The sequence below is a fragment of the Mesoplodon bidens genome (genome assembly GCF_964165515.1).
Source record: "Mesoplodon bidens genome assembly, chromosome: 11".
NCBI lineage: Eukaryota > Metazoa > Chordata > Mammalia > Artiodactyla > Ziphiidae > Mesoplodon > Mesoplodon bidens.
The window spans coordinates 82,487,885-82,509,861 of NC_138167.1; the positions used below are offsets into that span (position 1 = coordinate 82,487,885).

Genomic DNA, 21,977 nt, shown 5'->3' on the forward strand with positions numbered 1-21,977 from the left:
AAGTTCATGTCTTTTTACTTGTTAAAAACTGCATGGTTACAGAAGTGAGTATGGATTTAAACACTTAGTACTGAAGTCCAATTCCTCTGTCCAGAGCAACATCTATTAAGAGTTTCTGTATTGTTATGTTATCAGTGTCCAAGAGAAACGTCAGGAACCATCGCACTCCCGATGCAGGGGGCCCAGGTTCGATCCCTGGTCAGGGAACTAGATGCCCCATGCCTCAACGAAGATGCCGCATGCCGCAACTAAGACCTGAAGCAGCCAAATAAATAAATAAATATTTTTAAAAAACAAACAAAAACCACCTGTACTTAAGGCAAGGAATTGGAAAACAACAATGCGTACTATTTGTGGTCTGAGATAACTCAGCACAGAATAATTTTAGGGCACCAAGTCAATAAGGATTAATATTTGGTAACTAAGCAGCACAAACTGAAGTCTTTTTTGTTATTTTTGAGAAGGTGGAACTAAGATTATTAACATTTATTTTCAGAAGACATCTTAATTACTGTCAAACACTGCATGTAAAAAAAAAAAGCTAATCGGTGAGGCCAAGTTCATGTCCCTCAAAGCTCTCTTATCTATTAAAAAATGTTTATATTCTCATTCATTCTGTGAATATCTACAGATTGTCCATGCTTTGAAGAGCAGAGTGAACAGGAAAAGAGGGAAAGCGGCCATGGCTCAGCCTACTTTTTTACCCTTTAGAGTTCACAATGTTTTTCAAATCCGGTTTTTCAAATAACTCCTCTATCTGAGGACAGAGAAAGATTTTTCCGGGGAAATCACTGATAGCCACTGCAATAACAACATCTGCCCTTTACTGTGTGTATGATCCACCCCTCCTTCCTTCTGAAACTCTGTTGTCTGTGGGTAAATGAGAAGCAGTTCAACTGGTTTGCTGGAGACTTTTACATGGGTGAATTTCCTTTGGAAAAGTAACTGGATGGCTACATTAACGCCAGCTGGGAAAGTGCGTTCCAGCCATTCTACTTCCTCCCACATCTGTCTATGCAGGCCATTCCCCCCACCCCACCCCAGGATTGCACATCCAGCCCTATCTTATCCCACACTTTCAGGCTAGGCCCACATGCAGATGGGAAAGGGCCTCTTCTCACTCTAGGCTGCCTCACATGGATACCCCTTGGGTCCCTAATTTGGCAACATCCCAAAACTTCCTAATGTTCCTGGTACTGAGTTTGTTCCTCCTGGGCCAGAGGAAGAGGTGGTGATCAGTCCACGGGGTTAAAAATAATAATAATAAATGATTGTCCCAGAAGCACCCACCTATTTCTCTGCACCTGAAAGAAACAAGTCGATTTGAATGAGATAGTGTATGGGAGAAGCTGGGCACAGGGCCCTGTACATTGTGAGCCTTCAACAAGGCTTAGATGCTGCCTGCATCTGTGCCTCCTATGAAGCTCTCAACAAGGCTCCCACAGATGGAGCTATTTCTTGTTAGCCATCATTCCATCAGCATCACCCAGCAATTCCAACACAGCACACCTGGCAAACCACAGGCATTCAATAAAAAAGTGAGCCATGAATCTCAAGTTCTTGGGATCTCAATTTCTTTACCTTTAACGTAGGGACTGTAACATCTGACTTCAGAGACTCTTCTATCACATGCTAAAGAGCCCAGACACAGTAGAATTTTATTTTTCTCTTTTTTTCCTTGGGAGAAAGATGGACTTGTCCACTTCTCCAGCATCTCCCCACGTGGCTCACAATCAGGTAGCCACACAAATAGTGTATGATCTGTAGTCCTCCACATATGTACACATCTCCATTTAATCTCTTCCTTGAAGGCATCAGACATAATTTTATAAAGCAGTTAAAGGAACACAAGCCTGCTAGATCAAAGTGGCCAACTGGTCACCCAGCTTTCCTGAAGTGGGGCTGTAGTTCATTACAGCCAATCACCACCCCCGTATGTCAACATGCCCGGGAAACAGACTCAGAAGCCCTGGGCACTGCAGGGAAAATCTTTCCAGGTAACCAATGGTATTTTTTTAAAAAGCAGACGTCTTGAAAGATGATTAGGACTGTAAAAAATCAGAGGTTCCTACAACCTGAGACAGTCCCCAGGTGCCCCCATGGAGTCTCACAGAGAAGCACAGGCTCTGCTGACAATGCTTTTTCTTTAAACAGATGGGTTGCTCCTTCCCAGACATTGTTGGACTAAACCCGAACCTTCACTTTCTTTGCAATTGTTTTTGTTGTCTGTGTCGTTTTTGAGGATCTTACTTCTGGCTTGAAGCACGTCCCCTTTCAGCTCTCATACTTGGGAACGTTTGGCTTCCTCTTCTTCTGCAGGTTGCAGGCAGGAAACTGGAAAATGGGCCACAGGAAACCTGGCCTCCTACATCTGTCCCGCTTTGTAATTGCAGCTCTGGTTTCATTTTGCCTTGTGTGTCAGCTCTGTTTTAACCCTCAACACGACAGCCAAACTCTGCTTTCTGTAAGAACACTGCTACTCTCATTGCCCAAGGAAACTCACGGAGACTTTTTTTTCTTCCCCAGAGTCATTAACCATATGAATTCAACGTGGAAAAAAAATACTGAACGAATTCTCCTAACAGTAGTCATTTGGGTCAAAAGAGTATGGAGCTAGAAAAATGATACATTCAATGTGATAAAACTACTAATAAGTCCCCAGTGAAAATTCAAGACTACTTCATAACACTGCACACAGCAGAAGTTATATCAGGATGATTATTAGTGGTCCAAGGCTGCCTGACAAATGTTGACTTTTGAGGCTTTGATAAATAACATATGAAAATAAAATATAATCATTCTTCATTATAATCTCTCTCATTATGATGCTATTTCAAATTATGTTTCTTAACCATATCACCAACTATTAGGTTCAACCATATGAAGTTGTTTTTATGGGTCAAAAACAGTCAAATACCAGCAGTCTCATAAGGTCAACCTAAAGCATATAATTACACCCAGAGAACAGATACACAGATACACACACACACACACACACACACACACACACACACACACTCATCCCCAGGGCAGTATCTTCTTCCTGTGTTTGGTCCATGGACCCTTTCTGAGACTCTAACATTCTCTAGTAGAGAAAAAAAGATAGATTTAAATCCTAAAGGTAACTTATAAATCTCAAAGAGTCCCATTCTAAAGGAAATGTTAGCTATATCGTCCCCCACCAGCCAATACTGAGTGTCCATGGAATTCTCAAGAATAGGGCTCCTACCAAAAAAAATCCATTACTTATTTAAATAGGAGCTTTTCTTTTTTAACGCTAACATTTGATGAGCATTTACTATGTAGCACGCATTGTGTTGAGCACTTGATACACGTTATCTGAATTTGATACTGCATGACTTAACAAGGTAGAATAAGACGCTCCGGCCACGGGAGTATTTTGGGAAAACAGAGACTTGTATACAGGGCACGTGGCTCCAAAGTCCAGCTTCTTAATCACCACACATAGTTTCCCCAGCAGAGGCTTCATTTCTTATATGCACATCTCACTGCTACTAAGAGAAAAGTCCCATTTTAACACAGAGGGCGATACAACATTCCTATGAGAAATCAAATCAGGAAGTTTTCTTGTTCATCTCTGGCTTGCCTCATCTGTGACTCCAGTTGTTCCAACTGGTTCTGTTTTTAAGAAAATTTGAACCCATCCCACCATCACTTTTTTTAAAAACCCAGTTCCCCTTTAAAAAGATCTGCTATTGGTTTAAATACACAGCTGTGTCATCCAATGCTAAATAATCGAGGTTGCCTCTTGATGAAGACAGGAGGTGAGAAGCTGTGCCTTCTGTAACCTAGCTCCTTCTCAACAGGAAAGACTCATCCTCTTGTTCGGTGTGTGCACACTGTATGGTGGAACAAGAGGAAGAAAGTGGAAAATGAAAGGTAGGCGATCTCGCCGGCCCCAGAGCGGGGCCCCAAACCTGCGTGCATTTCACGTAACAATGACATGTACCATGAGAAACACTGAACTGCGAATAGGGACATGATGGGGATCCCACTGAAACGACAAGACTGACGGAACTTGGTGAGCACCCAGCAGGGGCTAAAAATTTTTCCTTTAAAAATGAACACCTCTGGGGAAGCCCTCTTTCAGGTTCTAAGAAAGCCATATTTGGGATTTCATGGCATCTCATGACACGCACGTAAAATTTAAGAAGGTGTTTTGCATTCAGTAAAACTTACTTAAGATCTTGCTAACTGTTCTTGAATTTGAGTTTCAATTTAATGAGCTCCCTAATTTCCAGTGGGTATTTCCCCACACGCTACCCCTGATTCTTATATTGCATAGGCCTTTGAATGGAAAATCTTTTACCTAAACTTTTGTACTGTTAATATTAATAAAATTCGATCCTGTGTGCAAGGGGAAACATTGGAAGTCAGAACATACAAATTTTCATCATAGCCATGACCTTAAAGAGTTGCTTGGGGCTTCCCTGGTGGCGCAGTGGTTGAGAGTCCGCCTGCCGATGCAGGGGACACAGGTTCGTGCCCCGGTCTGGGAAGATCCCACATGCCACAGAGCGGCTGGGCCCGTGAGCCATGGCCGCTGAGCCTGCGCGTCCGGAGCCTGTGCTCCGCAACGGGAGAGGCCACAGCAGTGAGAGGCCCGCGTACCGCAAAAAAAAAAAAAAAAAAAAAAAAAAAGTTGCATGACCTCAGGCAGGGATGTTAACTTGTTTCAACTTCTTAAGCAAGGCCAACCCTATCCCCCCCCCATACATGAAGGTCAGCAAACTAAAAGACTTTTTACAATTAAGAGTATTTCAAAAGTAAAAATGTAAGATATCCTTTTCATCAATACATCGTGTAAGTGATCTTTAAAATAAAAATGGAATAATGCCTTCAGCTTCAAATAAAGCCTTCACAGAGAGATGTTTGAAATCTGTGGTTGCCTTCATATCAGAAAATGTTTATTTGCTTACTTTGTTTTACAAAAATCGAAAATAAAGGAAATCTTCCAGGCCACTTCTACTAGAATGAAACCATAACCTTTCAGATAAACTTGAAACCTTTTCTGTGCTAAATAATAAGCTGGTAAAGGCCGCAAGTATATACCCAGTGCGGTAAGAACACTTTTGCATGACCCAAAATGATGGTAGTTTTTCCACATCCAGAAACTGAAGCATTTCCTGCCAGAGCATCCTCCAAACTCTTCTATTGTGTTGAAACTGTAAAATCTTTCTAAATCAGGACTTCCTCCTATTATGCTTTAGAGGCGTCTTTCTGGGAAGGGTAGATCCAAGGCAAAAGGTAGGAATTCCTGCAGCACCACCCAGTGGAAACATTAGAAAAAAAAAAAGCAAGATAAAACATGCTTAATAAAAGAAAATTCACGTCCTAAAAGCTCTGCTAATTAAAAATCTGGACAGTGCACTTTTTCCATCAATGGCAACCAGCAATATGTTTTGCTTAACAACAGTGCCCTTTCTCCCCGGTGCCGTTCCTTAAATGCCAACCACACAAATGATCGTCAACATCACATCTGCCTTGTCTCTTTCACACGTGTGCACACACGCTGCGCCAGGGAGGAAGGAGTCCCGGGTGGGGTCAGGTGTGGCCCAAGACACCATCCCTTCCTCTCAGAAGGATCCCCAAGGGACCGTGGGGACCGGGAAATCTGCACAGCTGTGCTCAGCGTCCCAGTCCAGCTGCAGCGTCGGGCGAAAGGTAAGATCTGTGCACCTTTCCCTGGTCTGAATACACCTGGTCTGAGCCACCTCCTACATCTGCAGGCACTTCTACCTCCCTCAGTCCCCCCGAGGGAAAGGCTCAGAGCCTTTCCTCCCCCTGTGGCCCTTATCTCTGGTCCCCCCCCCCCCAAGCTCTCTCCATGGTGACCATCGCTTCTGCTCCCCTGTCCGACCAAAGCCTCCCACAGGTCGTTTCAGTCTCTGTCTACTTCACTTATGTCCTCATCAGAACACGTCTCTTCACCAGCGGCTGCTTCTCACACACGCATGACACATCAGGCTACTGATCCTGGGAAGGGGATCAGAGCGATAGGACCCCCCAACCCTCTCCTTCCAGCTTTCCTTCCCAGAGAGCCCCGGCAGCAGCCAGGAGAGGGAGAGAGCTGTCATCGTCTTCCCGGAGAAACTGAGAACTCTCTCGTCTTCTCTACAGAATTTAAAATAATAAAGTATCATTTCTTCAATCACGTCTGGATGCTTAAGTCACTAAAGAAAATGGTCCCTAACAACAGCACTCCTGGGAAAGTTATCTTTCCCTCTTCCTGGAATAAGTCCACCGAAACCATTTTAAATGTCTTTTAAAAATAGAAAAGAGGGAGGGGATATGGGGATATATGTATACGTATAGCTGATTCACTTTGTTATACAGCAGCAACTAACACAACAATGTAAAGCAATTATACTCCAATAAAGATGTTAAAAAAATTTTCTAAAAAATAGAAAAGGAGGGCTCCCCTGGTGGCGCGGTGGTTGAGAGTCTGCCTGCCGATGCAGGGGACATGGGTTCGTGCCTCGGTCCGGGAGGATCCCACGTGCCGCGGAGCGGCTGGGCCCGTGAGCCATGGCCACTGGGCCTGCGCGTCCAGAGCCTGTGCTCCGCAACGGGAGAGGCCACAACAGTGAGAGGCCCGCATACCGCAAAAAAAAAAAAAAAAAAAAAAAAAAAAAAACATTAAAAAATAGAAAAGGATACTAGTTAGCTGATCTTGATATTGTTCAGAAATATATGATCTGTGTTAAAACGTTACAATATAGCATATTTGAACTGATAGCTTGCAAATGGCTAATAGTATTATAAACCCTTTTTTCCCCTTTTTCTGAAGTGTAACATTTCACAAAATGTGCTGGTTTCTGGAAATGTCAATATTTGGAAAATATTGACATTAGCTAGTCTTGGGGCCCCACTATATATAGTACTGTTGCAAAAATGTTACGAGTTACTGGTATTTGTGTGACATCTTCTTTAGGGATTTTGGAGAAGCACTAAGGCTGCCTTCCGGGGTGGTTACCTAAGCAAAGAACTGCACTCTTCCAGATCCTGTGGTCACTTTAGCCTCACCGCTTTTCTTCAGCGCTCTTCTCGTCAAAACTCCTGCATGGTTTAGAAAATGCAAATTCTAGGCCTCAACATTTATACATAAATCTGGTATGATAATATATTCACGTTGGAAGGGATCTAAAAAAACAGTGACTCTGCAGCCTTCAAAATATCATCACCTGCTCATGTGGTGGACATCTGTGGGGATTTTAGCTGCACCTAAAGTCATGAAGGTAGACTCTCCCTTTTATAGCTTTACTGTCTCCATATACATATTTCTCTCCCACGTTTTTGTACAGGCATCGAGTTTAGCTACATATAACAAGTATGGTGCCAAAATGCAGTTTCTTCTAAATTTAAATAACTGCTAATAAAGTTCTTTTTAACATGAAGCAAAACTACAATGGTGTTAAGTTAAAATAGCAAGCAAAAGGCATCTTGTTTTTCACAGAATGTCCATTTAAGATCTAGCCTGACTTGTAGACAAACTACAGTAAGTGGAACACATTTAAAATATCTTGGTGTTTCTGTTGAGTACAATTATTTGTAAAAAAAAAAAAAAAAAAAACTGTTGCAAAAATAGACAGTGAGTGATTTCAAAACTAAATAATCTCCTCCAATACATTACAGTTAAAACCTGTTGATTAACCCCCAAACCAATGAATACGTGAACAAAATAACACTGAAACTGTCATCAAGTGGAAGACCGAGAGTTCATTCTTTCGTGTCAGGTTGATGTTGTGCACACACATTTCCTTCAAGAAGTCAACAAAAGCATCCCACGGAAAAGAATGGCTGTTGGTGGCATCAGCATCGAACATCAGATATGTACGTAAAGCCCCCTCACAGCCCTTAATTCCCATTCGGGAATCGGCCATCCACTAAGTTGGCTTTAGCCCTTTTTGTAAATGTCACATACGACTTGTTCCTCCGCTTACTCTTCCAGTAATTGTTCCACGTGAAAATATTAACTGTACAAAACAAATGCTAGCTTCCGCTTTAGAGGATCTTTCCCCTTTGCTAAAGAAAATCACCCTTTCTGTATTTTAATCATCTGTTACATGTACGATCTTCTACATCAAGGTCTTAAAGTTTCTACTTTCCTAAAGACAAATTGGTAGGTCTTAATATTTAGGTTACAAAAAAAAACAAAACAAAAACAAAGGATGTGGCAAAGCCTAGAGGAAGATGCCGTTCTTGTGGTTCATCTCTGATTTAAATCAAAGCAGGGCAATGCTCTTGAGAGTGAGACGCGGAGCTTCTGAGATCCCAAGTACTCTTGGGTCATTTTGTTTGATTCAAGACATCTTTTAACAGCATATACTTTGGTGATCAAAGTAATTCACTTTAAGAAATCGTTGGGGACTTCCCTGGTGGTCCAGTGGCTAAGACTCCACGCTCCCAATGTAGCGGGGCACGGGTTCAATCCCTGGTCGGGGAACTAAGATCCCACATGCTGCACGGTGTGGCCAAAAAATAAATAAATAAACGGTAAAACAGGAGAAGAGTTCATTTAAAAAAAAATGTACATTGAAAAACTGTTAACTCTCTTCAAAAGTACTCAATGTCCTAAATGCAGAATTGAGCATGAGGGCTAAAGAGCCTAAAGAAGTGAATGAAGCAAACTTAGCACTGCTGAGTGGCTGGCTGAGCCATGCTTCTGGTTTTGCTTCGACTATCAGAGGTGAAGTGGGCCCATCAACAGGCTTTCTTCCCTCCTCTATAGGCTCAGCATGGATGTATCAGCATCCCTCTCTCTGCCTGGGGTTTAATCAGTTCCAACCCTGTCTCAGAATGTCACTTGGAGAATTTGGAGATGTTTGTTCTAAAATGTTAAAAAAAAAAAAAAAAAAACCCAGCCATGCTCTACTACCCAACACCCTCTGGTCTAAATGGTCAGCATCTGGAGCTTGAAAAACAGGCAGGAACTTTAGCGAAAATAACTTCCCCACAACACTCATGAATTCTAGATTCCAGAGGATTTCAAAACGCAAGACCATACAAGAAGATGAAGGAGCCGCCTCCACATACAGTCTTCAAATAATACTAAATGGTTTGGTCCTTTCCTGTATGTTCTGTATGGGGCTTGCTGAAATTATAAGGCATCTGAGCTTTCTCCTCTCCTGAAAACTATAACAAAAATCTAAGTTCTGTCTTGAGTTCTCACAATGAAATAATGATTCTTTGGGATGAAGAGCTTTAGCAAACATTTCCTTATGCTCTAATCCTCTGTATAGAAGTGGGGCTTGAATCCTACATGAGAGGGCTGACTCTACAGAGAAGGAAAAAAACTGAGATCATATACTGTCCCATTGTCTTAGACTCATGCATTCCTCTTGTAGCTAAATTTATTGAGGCACACCCAAATACACACACACACACACACACACACACACACACACACACACACACTCCTCATCTGCCAATGCTTATCTCCAACAACCAATGGCTTATATTTTAGCCTCTAAATGCAAACCTTCCAAACTCCAGTAAGGGAATAGTGTGGAAGTTACATTTCCAGTTCACTGAGTATTAACCAGAGATGTACTCTTCTTAACTACTAGTGTTAGGAAATAGTTCTCACATCTACAGCCCTTCCCCTTGCCTAATAGAGCTAATAGAGCATTCTGATCATTCTGGGCCCCAGTATCACCATTCTGAAAATGATGAGGACTTACAGGTGGAGACAACGTAGGAATCCCTGCAGTTAATTCCTACAGACAGACCCTACAGTTACCCAGGAGCACATCGTGGAATAAATTCTGGGGCTTATTCTGTTGTGGTGGTGGTGGTTGTCTTAATCTCTGACAATTAAGTGCAGGGAGAAAAAAAATCTGCTTAATTACACATTATGGTTAATCAAGGTTTGACTATCCACAAACCACTCCTTGGCAAAACCCAGCTGAAATTACCAGCAGATCTAGCCCTCGACCAAAACCAATTTAGGTATTTAATCATTCATCCTTTCATCATCACACAGGCAGTGTCATTATTTTAAAACTCGATCAGAAATGTCATTTATTAATTATAAAAGGTTATGGACAAAAGCTACACACACAGGTTTTAGTATAAGTGAGGAAGCAATTTCACCAGTGAATATTACGAAACTCAGTCCAAGGGATCTATGAAAATTTGGTCAACTGGAGTCTTGATAAAGGACTATGATCCTTGCTGTAGAATGATTCATTTTAACATGGAAAGAACTTTACATTGAGATTCTTTCAAGCTGTACTATCCTATAAATTACCTAACTGTTAACCAACCATTCTGAGTATAACACTGATATCAACAAATAGGGCTAAAGTTTGTCCTCTCAGATGGTTAACACACCTGATCTCTGTACATTCACTTCTACAAATCTGGACAAAAATTCTGGAAAATGATATATCCTCTATACAGGATCCTCTTGGCTGTCTCTTTGGTTTAACCAAGAAATATGCCTCTTATTAATTCAAATAATTGACTGTCTAGGAAAGAGTTGGATTTAGGCATAGCAATAAAGTGCTTTATCAAGTCCACTAGCAAAATGCAAAGAGAGGAGCTATGGCGACAAAGTTTTCCCCCTTCCGATTGCTTTTAACTCAACGAATGCCAGGTATTGTACAAGGGCTGGGATAAACCCAAGGATGAGAATAGCAGATGAAGCCCAGAGGGAGCTTACAGGCTGATGGGCAAGACAGATGTGAAACACATCTTGATACATACACGCACAGATATCCCTCAGTTTCCAAATCTAATGAATTCCAGGGTTTGGACAGTGACTTCAGATAGCAAAGGGTAGCCTGCTATCAAATCTACTTGGTTCCTGAGTTCTGGATAAGGAATATTAATGAATAATGAGAAACACCAGCCCTATCTCCAGAAATATATATCTGAAACTGGTACCTGTGCTTGGACAGTAAGAATCTGCAGAGGAAGAATTCAGGTAACAAGGAAACCTGTAAATAAAGCCTGTGGCAAGGGCTCCGAAGGCATGGGATGGGTGACTGGGGAGATCTAATCTGGAGGACCAGCAAAGGCTTCCCCAGGGAAGAGATGCTTGAGCTGAGACCTGACCGATGACTACACACTGGCTCGAAAGTGGAGTGAGAGAAATCGATGGGAGCGGAGGACCAGGAGGGAATTCCCAGAAGAGAGAACAGCATTTAGAAGGGCCCAGTGGCCAGGGGGCACGTTACACATTTGAGGAATTGAGGAAAGGCCAGTGTAGTTGGCCTAAATCACAGCATGCTGCTTACATTAAAGATTTTTGGTCTCTATCCCAGCTGAAGCCACTGGGAAATTGGAAGCAGAACAGCGAAAAAGTCGGATCTGTGCTGGAAGGGTTGCTCTAGCTTGTGGGCAGAGAAGGGACCAGAGGGAGGGGGTGAGGAGAAAGGTGGACCCCTCAGATCCAGCGGTGGAAGATGGACAGCATTTTCAAAGACTATCAGGAGGAAAGAGTAGGGACCTGACCTGGTGATCAAGATCTTGGGGCCTACTCAGCACCCAACCTGGAGACAGTCACTGGTGTCCCCAAGAACGAGGCAGTCGTCTTTAGAAATGAGTGGTGCCTGTCACAAACCTCAAAAAGAGGAGGAAAGGAAGCACAGCAGCTACTACGGACCTTCCCTCAGGTGTTCCTTATTCAACAAGGGGCCCCCATGGGATTGAAGGGGAAACGTAAGGGGAATCCCTTTTTCCACCCCAAAACAGTTTTTTAAAATTGCTGTATATGTCTCAAAGTCAGCTTTTTGCGGATGACAGCAAACATTCACTCTACACTTTCACAACTCCTAGAAGAATCCAAGTTCTTTATTCTAAAAAAGAGCACAGATGAATAGGACTTTGGGATGCAAGGGATCATCCCAACCTCTCTACTCCAGCCAGGGAAACTGAGGTCCAGGGAGATTAAGTGATATCCTCTAAACACAATTGGTTTGAAGGGAATCTACATTTTCCCTGCAGCATACATATTACTTTTGGTTAGCGTAAGTGATATTAAATAGTGTAGAAAGGATTTTTCCTCCTATTGGATGATGAGGAAATCCACACTTTCTGATGATTTATTTTTAACCAAGTAGATTAAATAAAAATACTGCAGTATCTTATCCAGGTGCTCTGGGGTATAATAACATGGTAGAGTCATGAAATTGCCATAATACAATTAAAAATAGCCAGGGAATGTTTTGGAGTGATGGAAGTATTCTCTACTTAGAGGTAGGGGGTGGGGATTATATAGGTGTATACAATAACATTTAAGAGCTGTGCAGTTTCATGTACATAAGTTACACAACAGTGAAAGAAAGTAAAAGACACCAAGAGTCTCAGATTCGTTCTATTTGGAGTAAGCGACCCCTAACCTCACCAAACAGTGTAAGAAGGTATCAGATACATGTGTTTTATACCTACCCCATCACTCCCATATTTATACCTGGAACATTAGGAATTGTTCTTAGATATGGTAGCTTTAAAAAGACTTAGGATACTGTGTGCTTTAGAAGTTCTTTTTAAAGAAGTTGAAGTGAGTAAATTCATTTTAGTCCAATTCAAATCAGAATATATTAGTATAACCATCATCTTAATTTCTTTAAAAATATGCAAATAACTCTCACAGCCAATTATAAAATAATCCCATTTAATTCCTAATTTAATAATTACTTTCCAGCAACTGTAAATTAAAACACATAAAGTGGTCAATGAGTAATTCCTAGTGGCAAATCAACCAAATTACAACTTACTGAAATGATCAATTCAAAGTTTACTTTTAAACTGCTGACATATATGTAAGTTTCCAGTAATGGATGAAAGGCCATTTTCATTTCGGTTGTGGGTAGGGATAATGGAGGGTCAAATTTCTACTTAAAAGACTGGAGGCCCTTAGGATTTGTTAACAGTGCACCCCAGACATAGAAAACAAACTTATGGTTACCAAAGGGGAAAGGGGGGTGGGAAGGGATAAATTAGAAGGTTGGGATTAACATACTACATGCTACTATATATAAACAGATAATCAACAAGGACCTACTGTATAGCACAGGGAACTATACTCAACATTTTGTAATAACCTACAAGGGAAAAGAATCTGAAAAAGAATTTATATAGGTATATATACGTGTAACTGAATCACTGAGCTGTATACCTGAAATTAGCACGATATTGTAAATCAACTATACTTTAATAAAAAACAAAACAAAAACAGTGTGCGCGCACGCACACGCACACTCTGATCATTCAATTTACTGGTGCTGTACTATAAGTGGCAAAACTGGAGTTTTCATGTTCTCACTGCCATGGTTTCAACCAAAAAGCTACATGATCTCAGTTCAAACTGGCTACGGGCAATAGTACTCTTGAATTGAAAATCTACTTAAAATACCAATTTCAAAGTTTGGAAACTTTACTGATATAAAGTGAAACAGTAATAAGTAAAGAGTCACCAAGTGTGCAAGAGGCACCTTCCTCCCTCCTTTATAGTTAGAGAAGTTCAAGGTGTATTTTTGGTCTAACCTAGTTTCTCTGTTTTCATCACTGAACATTCTATTTTGATGTGTCGCACCCTGGACTTCCTTTTACTACATCTTGATATTCTACTGCAAATCATGACTCATCCTTAAATCATAGAGAAACTCATCAAAATCCCAAACTGCACAGCACATATGAATTCAGTCTTTCAAGAGGGCAGCATTCTTAGAACATTACTTGGAGCCACAGAGACAAAAACACTGAACAAGTTCATGTAGAAATTCTGTCAATCCACTGTTGAGTCAACACATTTATTAGACCAATAAATACGAGCTCTATGTGTGGTAATTTTGGTCTTAGTACCAGTTATTAAACTGTGTTACATGATACGTTAACTGAAAATAAGCTACAAAACAGAAAGTATAGTGTGACTCCAATTAAAAATTTTATGTGTGTGCATGTGCAGCTGTGTGTATATGTATTTTAAAAGACCAGAAAAATATACACCAAAATGTTAACAGAGGGATTATAGATGGTTTTTTTTCTTTGTGGTTTTCTGCATCTTCCTAAGATAATTCATATTAATATTTTTATAACAGAAAAAAACCTTTAGAAAATATTGCTATACTAATGTAATCTCAAATATGTCATCAATCTACAAAGGCAAAGGGGAATTATGGATAAATAATAAAACATAAAATACTCTTGCCTTAAACATACAGAAAAATTTGCCATGAGTGGCAAATTAAATAAATGACCAGGACCACTCATCTATATGTGCAGGTACCAGCCCTTAGGGGCAGAAGCCAGCTGCCTACAGCCAGGTCACAGCCAGAATAAAAGAAATGGGTTCTCTGTCCAAAGTTTAATGAGGAACCCCAGGTCTAGGAAACATGAGGATGGCTGAATCATTCCCTGGGACTAGAAGGGAGTAAAGCCGTTAATTAGTAAGCAGTAATTCACCATCAGCGAAAAAAGACTTTACTCCAGGAAGTCACATCCTTAGATAATTTTTTTAAAGTGTTTTGGGTTTGTTTTGTCTTAGGTAATGTTTTGCAACCATACTGGTTTTTTGAATCCTACAGATACATAATTGGGTAGCACAGGACGCACAAAATCCGATACATGACAGCTAAGAAAGGAATATTTTAATTTATACGCACTGCCTGGAAGCCCTTTAAAACCGATTTCAGGAGAAGTTCTAAAAAGTTATTACAACTATAAATTTCAATATATGATCTCAGAGTTACTGTGATTGTACATTACCAGGTTTGAATTAGTAAATTATTTTTTAATAAGAAAAAGAGGAGGGCTTTAATAAATGTTTAGCAAACTTCAAAATTCAAATGGGGCTGTGCTCTCCCCCATGTGGGCTATTGCCATTCTGGTCTAAAAAGCATTAGTACCAAGTGAGTGAGATTCAGAGATGGTCTAATTCAGCTCACAAAGGTACACCATCACACTGTCATTATTTACATGTCATTCCACACATATTACTGACTGAAAAGAGAGAAAATTCATGCATACTGTGTTATTCACATGGCAGAAAAGTGCCAGTGATGACTTTTAAATGTCCTATTCCTTGTATGAATGCATATAAAAGTTGTCATCACCATTAATGTAAACAAGAGTTTCTCAATCTGGGTACTCCTGACATTTTGGGCTCGAAAATTCTTTGTGGACATTGTTGGATGTTTAGCAGCATCCCTGACCTCTATTCACTAGATGCCAGTAGAACCCCCTCTGATTATAACAACCAAAATGTCTCCAGATACTGCCAAAAGTCCCTTGGGGAGCAAAATAACTCCCAGTTGAGAACTACTGATATAAATGAACATTATTCATTCCAAATAATAATTTATCGGAACGAAGAACTCTAATTATCCCCTTTGTATTTTGAAGGAAGTGTAGTCTTGAAAGGAGAATACTTAACAACCTTCATCCTTAAGGAGTGGTCATGCAAAGTGATGTTGACTTTGGAAAGCTTTCTTCCTTCTCTATTTAATATAAGTCCTGTTATCCTACTCACAGCTTTCAATGCAACAATTTATTGAGCATCTACTTTGCACCAGGTGCGGTGTTAGGGACATCCTGTACTCATGTCCACTGACTCACACCCTGCTCGGGCTGTTTGGGTTGTTTTTAGGACATGCTTTGCCACCAAAGACAAACACGGACACCTTAAAAAACCCTCAAGAGAGCAGCGTGTCCTTGTCAATAAAAGAGCCCCACAGTTCCAATCAGGTTCCTTAAAATTCTTTACCCTTTTTAGTAACTCTACACATTTGCAACATTTAAAGGTTTAAAAAAAAAAAAAAAAGGCCAGAAGGCCTTTGCTATATTTGGCATAGAATGACCATCAGGGGTTTTTGCAGGCAGGATCATTACTGGAAACTCCAATAACACTTAGGGACAGTCTTCTTAACTGTCTGACCCACGTGCCCTCTTAACACAATTTGTAATTTTATAACCCCCATAAATTGAAACTCATAACTGACCTTTCCCAAATAAGTGTGTGTCACAGAGAGACAGAAGAAAAGGGAGAGAGATCGGAGGGTATTTTGTTTGGCAGTAAGGCTCAGAAATCAATTTGAGCTCATTAATATATGCCCGGAACATGCCTGGTTTCTCGTCACCTCCGCCCTCCCCCGCCAAAAGTGAAGCACAGACGCGAGAGGATGGGTGTGTTTGAGGTGCTTGGGCAATAGAAAACACACACACGCACAAACACCTGGGAGAGAAAAACCTGTGAGTTCGAAATCCAAAATGGCCAAAATGACTTCAAAGTTTTCAAGATGCTGCCCTGAAAAGGTTCGTTGGGCGGCTGCCCCTCTAAGTAAATAAAGCCGTAACTTGTCTCCCTCTCCAGCGCAGGGCTCCCCCGGCTGACAGTGGCTGCACAAAACCCCTCCTGTGCCGAGCAGCGGAAACTCCTAATGAGATTAGTTGGTGTGTGTGCAGACATTACTTAGCAATGACTACAGGGGCTCTCTCTTCCTGCAGCAGCCAGTGGAAAATTCAGGGAACTTTTTCCCCCGCAGCAGCAGAATCCCTTTAACCCTCTTCCCCAGCCAACTCCAAAAACAACTCAGCCTCCCCCAGCGTCCCCCCTCCCGGCCGGGGTGCTGGGGGGAGTTAAAGACCCGCCAGGGACTTCCAAAAGCGGGAGGGTGGGAGGGGGCCGGCGGGGAAGGGGCGGGTGACCCCTCGAACACTACAAAGGAAACTGTAAAAGGCACAAATACATAAACCTGAGAAGGAGCAAACCACAGTTTCTTTGTGAGCTCCTCTAGTGAGTCATTTTCAAGATGCTGTCTGCTGCCAGTTTCAAAGCGGAAGCGCATGGCAATTAGTCTTGCCGTTTCCAGACAAGCCAGAAACTCTCCCGACACTCGTTTTTTTTTTTTTTTTCCTTCCAAAAAGCCCCTTTTGCAGTTTCTGAAATAACATTTCTTTCTCCCACCTCCATCCGCCGCCTAACTGCAGCTTGTCCTCAGGACGATTCGGTTCAGAAAACGTAACAAAACCGAGACCTCTAATTTTTTTTTTTTTTTTTTAGCCCTCCAAAATCGTAATTCCTCCCCCCAAAAGTTACGGAAGCATTACAGGCCAACATTCAGATGCAAGCTGAAGAGCCCCATCCCAAAGTGCTGGGGGCTCCAAGACCATCTCCTGCCCGGTCCTCCTCCAAAACCATGTCCAGTAATGACTCCACCGGCTTTTAAAGGTCCGGCTGGGCGTGCGCCTGGGGCGGGGACCCGGGCGGGGGTCACCTGCCGAGCGAGAGGGGACGCGGCCCCCAGCCCCGCGGCTCGGCTCCCCACGCCCTCCGCTCCCCTCTCCACCCCTGTTCTCTCCCTGAATCCGAGCGTCGGTGCCCACTGCCAGCCCGAGGAGAGCCCCAGCCCCGGCTAGGTCAGCGGTGGTCCAGCCTCCAGGCACGCAGACCGCTCCAGTCACCGTTCCTCCTAGGGGGACCCCAAGTCTCACCGCCGCCCGCTCCCCCGAGCGCCCCCTCCCCCGGGCTCACAGCGCAGCCCAGGGCGGGGTGTGCCATCGCCGGGTGGCCGCGGCCCCCGGGCCGGCGCGCGGACCCGGCGCAGGAGCATCCCAGCTGCGCCCACTTCCCGCGGCCGCCCCCAGCCCCGGGCCTGCAGCCTCCGACGCGGTGCCCACCCGCCCCACCCCCACCAAGCCAGAGAAAAGAAAGAAAGAAAAAACCAAGCCCCACGAAACTTTGCAACTGTCCGAGCAACAGGCACGGACCCTACTACATACCCAGATGCGGGGGAGTTTTCAAGATCCTTCTTCGGGGGAATTTCTAGGAGGAACCGGGCGAAAGTCCCCGACTTTCCATGCTGACAGGCGTCTGCAGACGGTCTGTTGCTCTTGTAATGAGATCCTGATTTTTTCCCCCCTTTTTTTTCTTTCTCTCGCTCCTCTTTTTTTTTTTTTTTTTTTTTTCCTCTGGTGTGTGTGAGAGCAGGAAGTTGGAGCAGTCAGGCCGAGCCGGCTCACTTCCTTTACTGCATTATTCCCCAGGCGGTGTGCAGTCTGTGTAAACAGGCTTTTCCGCCCCGCGCCGCGCGCCCCGGCCGCGGCTGTGCGCCGGGGCTGGCCGCAGAGGCCCGCGCATACTCCGCCGCCTGGGGCCCCGCACCGCGCCCCCGCCCGCCGCTCTCCCCGCTTCCTGCTCGGCCACCCCCGGGGAGGAGCCTCAGGACCCCGGGCGACTCCGCGTGGCCGCAGCCCCTCCCCACGGGGGGGCGGGCAGCTCGGCCAGAAACGCAGAGAAGCCGCCCCCGGCGCGCTGAGGGGCTGAGCTTGGGTTGTGGCGAGACGGGGGATCCCTCTTCTCCCCTCTGGGGTCCCTGTGCTGGGCCCAGCAGTGGGGTCTTGCCCTGCTCGGTCGGTCTGTCTGGGCGGGGAGGCCCGAAGTGGGGAGGCCGCTGGACTCGCTGTTTTCTGTCAGCTGGGATGGAAGAGTTGTAGGGCCAGGGGGCATCGGGAGTGGGGTCCGGGTGCTCTGGGCCAAGGGCTGCTTTGCTTGTGGGTGGGGGTGTGATTGCTTAGGATGAGAAGATGTTGCATGTGCAGAAAAGGAGGCACGGGTTTTGTCAGGGGATGGACACAGTTCCTGTCTGGGATTTAAAAAAAAAAAAAAAAAGCCAGCGCTCAGAGTAGGGGGCCCACTTTGGGGAAAAGGATGAGAAGCCGTAAACTGGAAGCCAGGATTCTCCAGGAAGAGCCCTTTCTGGCCGTTCGCTATGGCCCCGCCACAGGCCCAACCTTTCCTGCCTGCTAAGGGACTCCGGAGCGAAATGAGCAGCGGCCACGGAGCCGAGTGACTGAGGCTTCCGAGGGAGGCTCCGTGGTCTCAAAACTGGAGTCCACACCACACTATCCCTCAAGGACCGCCCACCCCGAAGGGCTCAGGCCAGACTCTGACGGGAGAGCTTGTCCACTGCCCTGAGGCTTAGAGGAAGGAGGAGGGTGCGGAAGAGTCCCTCATCCCAGCCCTGTGTGCCAGCCCCGTGTGCCAGCCCCAACTGCTCCCCTTTTGGACCTCTCCATTCCCATACCTCCGCCCCTTAACAGCGCAGACCAGCGGCTCCCAAACTTAAGCGTGCACCAGCATCACGTGGGGGGCTTGTTAAAACACAGGTTTTAACCTCATCGCCAGCGTTCCTGATTCAATACGTCGGGGTGGTTCTCAGCCCTGGCTAAAGTTAGAATCACCTGGGGAGTGTTTTGAAAACTATTGATCGCTATACACAGCCCAAACCAATTAAGTCAGCTTCCCTGGGAGCCAGGGGCGTGAGTGCTTTCCAAAGGGCATTCTAAGAGCTCCTCCACTTGCTTATTTGTTTCTTATTTCTGCAACCTTTCTGATCATTTGTTTACGAATCTCTCACTATTACTAACTGTGGGCTTCTAAGGGCAGGGATGTATTTTACTCTAGTTAGTACCAGGTCAAGGCACCTGACTCATAGGACAGTCCACTTGGCAGCATTTGCTTTGGGGCTGGCATGGATAGTTCAGTGAGAAGTGGGACAAGGCCCACCAGACCTCTAAGAAGGGTGGGAAAACATGAGGTGTGGGGGGCTGGGGGAAAGGTAGGAGAGTAGAGAAGAAGGAGAAGATATGGGGGAGAGGGCTGTTTATCAACCCCTGATTTTCCACAGCTGATTTTACACTTTAGGGATTATTGTTTTAATCCCTAGTGGGCTTCTCCTGTCACTCAGCAGAGCTCACTCTGTGTCCCTGTATGATCTAGCTGTGGACTGGGAGAATGTAAACTTATTTTATTTTCCTTCTCAGGGAGAAAATATCTCACATATACAATTCAGAACACTGTTGCTTTATCTAAAAAGTGTATATACCAAAGCCAAGCATATCTTAAACCAGTGACTTTCATGATTTTTAATGTACATCTTCACAACAAATCTTTGTTGAATCCTAATATGTAAGAGAGAAAAGGTGTACATGCTTTCATCAGACTTTAATTGTTTTGAAGAAATGCCTCTTTGTCTAAGGCACCCCTGAAACACTCATGGGCAGCCTTGGCATTTCCCAGACCAAATGAAGACCTCCTTAAGTTTTCCTGGTGTTTTAGGTTGTCCATACCACTATGCCAAGCTCTTTGTTAGAATGAATAACTCAGAGCTGACACTGCTCTTCCCCAAGGCACGGGGAACCAATTTTACTTGTAGGTGTCTGCAGCTTCTGTAACTTGCATAAGACAGCTTCTGCTGTCTTTGCTCAGGCTGCTATAATAAATGCCCTAGACTGGGTGGCTTAAACAACAGACATTTATTTCTCACAGTTCTGGAGGCTGGGAAGTCTAAGATAAAGGTGCCAGCAGATTTGGTTCTTGGTAAGGGCCCTCTTCCTGGCTTGTAAAGGGCCGCCTCTTGCTGTGTCCCTACATGGCCTTTCCTCCATATACACATGTAGAAGGAGAAAGAGAGAGGAAGCAAACTTTTTGGTGTCTCTTTTCATAAAGGGCACTAATCCCATCATGGGAGCTCCACCCTCAGGATCTCAACTAAACCTAATATCTCCCAAAGGCCCAGCTTCTTAATACCATCACATTGGGGGTTAGGGTTTTAACATGAATTTAGTGGAGACGTTAACACTCAGTTCATAATGTCTGCTATTTGTTTTTTTGTGCTTTCCTTCTCACTATCAAAAAGTAGCCAAGAGATGTGGCATTTAGTATTGTGTGATCCACACTATTTTTTTTTTTTTTTTTTTTTTTTTTTTGCGGTACGCGGGCCTCTCACTGTTGTGGGCTCTCCCGTTGCGGAGCACAGGCTCCGGACGCGCAGGCTCAGCGGCCATGGCTCACGGGCCCAGCTGCTCCGCGGCATGTGGGATCTTCCCGGACCGGGGCACGAGCCCGTGTCCCCTGCATCGGCAGGCGGACTCTCAACCACTGCGCCACCAGGGAAGCCCCGATCCACACTATTTTTATGCTTCTATTATAAAACAGATAGGACTTAGGATTATATGGGTTATGAGTAAAATTTCTTCAGGAATCCTTTATAGCAGGTGACAGGGTCATTCATTTCTGCTAGCCAAGAGAGAATGAGGCTCTCTCAGCTTTGATAAGAACAGCAGACATCTTACCAGAGATTGGAGTTAGTCAATGTGATGTGTTGGAGGGTGCTTGGGGCAGGATGAAGGAGGATCAGCTCAAATAAACCCTACAGATGAAGAGTGGAGGTGGGGGCTGAGCCTCCTGAAGAAAATAAAAACCCTGGTTCCCAAAGAAGGGGTGTATTACTCAGCTTTTGCTACTATAATACTGTGTAACAAACAACCCCAACACTCACTTAAACAACAAATGGGTTGCTTAAACAACAAATGGGTCTTGGTTGGTTGGGTTCATATTTGTTTCACATGTTTTTCTCATCCTGGGACCCAAGCTGAAGGAACGGGCTCAATGTGGGACACGTGGCTTTCTGGAAGGGCAGGAGCTCCAGAGAAGTGAGTGGAGACACATGGAGCCTCTCAAAACCTCTGCTTAGGACTAGAACACCCTCATGTCAACTCACAACCCAGTGGGGAAAGCAAGTCATATGGCCAAGTCTAAAGTCAATGGGACAGGAAGAAGGAAAAGGAGGGAAAAAGGGAGAATTCTGAACAAATAATATAATCTACCACAAGAGAAAATGGATGTTGGGTATAAAAAAACAACAAATCTCTTTGTTCCCTCATAATTTAACATTCCATAATGTATAACAGAATGGGATGCTGTGGATGGTTTAAAAAAATACAGATGGATGAGGAAGTATAATTAGATAGGACAGGAAAAAAATGAGTTTTAGAATATATCAAACTAAAATATTTTAGAACATAACAGAACAAATAATATATGAAACGTATGAATTGATGGTATTAAACTTATGAATTGATGAATTTTGGTAGAAACTCAAAAGCAGTTTGCCTCAGTACTTTGGAGACTGCCTCAGTGTTGAGGGGGATGCGGGTAGGAGTTGGGA

General features: G+C 43.9%; 1 protein-coding gene across 2 annotated transcripts in view; it reads right to left on the reverse strand.

The window, feature by feature from the left end:
• Positions 1-18,140, reverse strand: part of ELK3 (ETS transcription factor ELK3) — a 70,970-nt gene extending 52,830 nt beyond the window's left edge. The window contains exon 1 of one of the 2 annotated variants that reach the window (XM_081250183.1): positions 17,749-18,140. The gene's annotated coding sequence lies outside the window, so the exon portion shown is untranslated. The remainder of the gene's footprint in view (positions 1-17,748) is intronic. The other variant, XM_081250184.1, reaches the window with a different exon arrangement.
• Between the last annotated feature and the right edge of the window lie 3,837 nt (positions 18,141-21,977).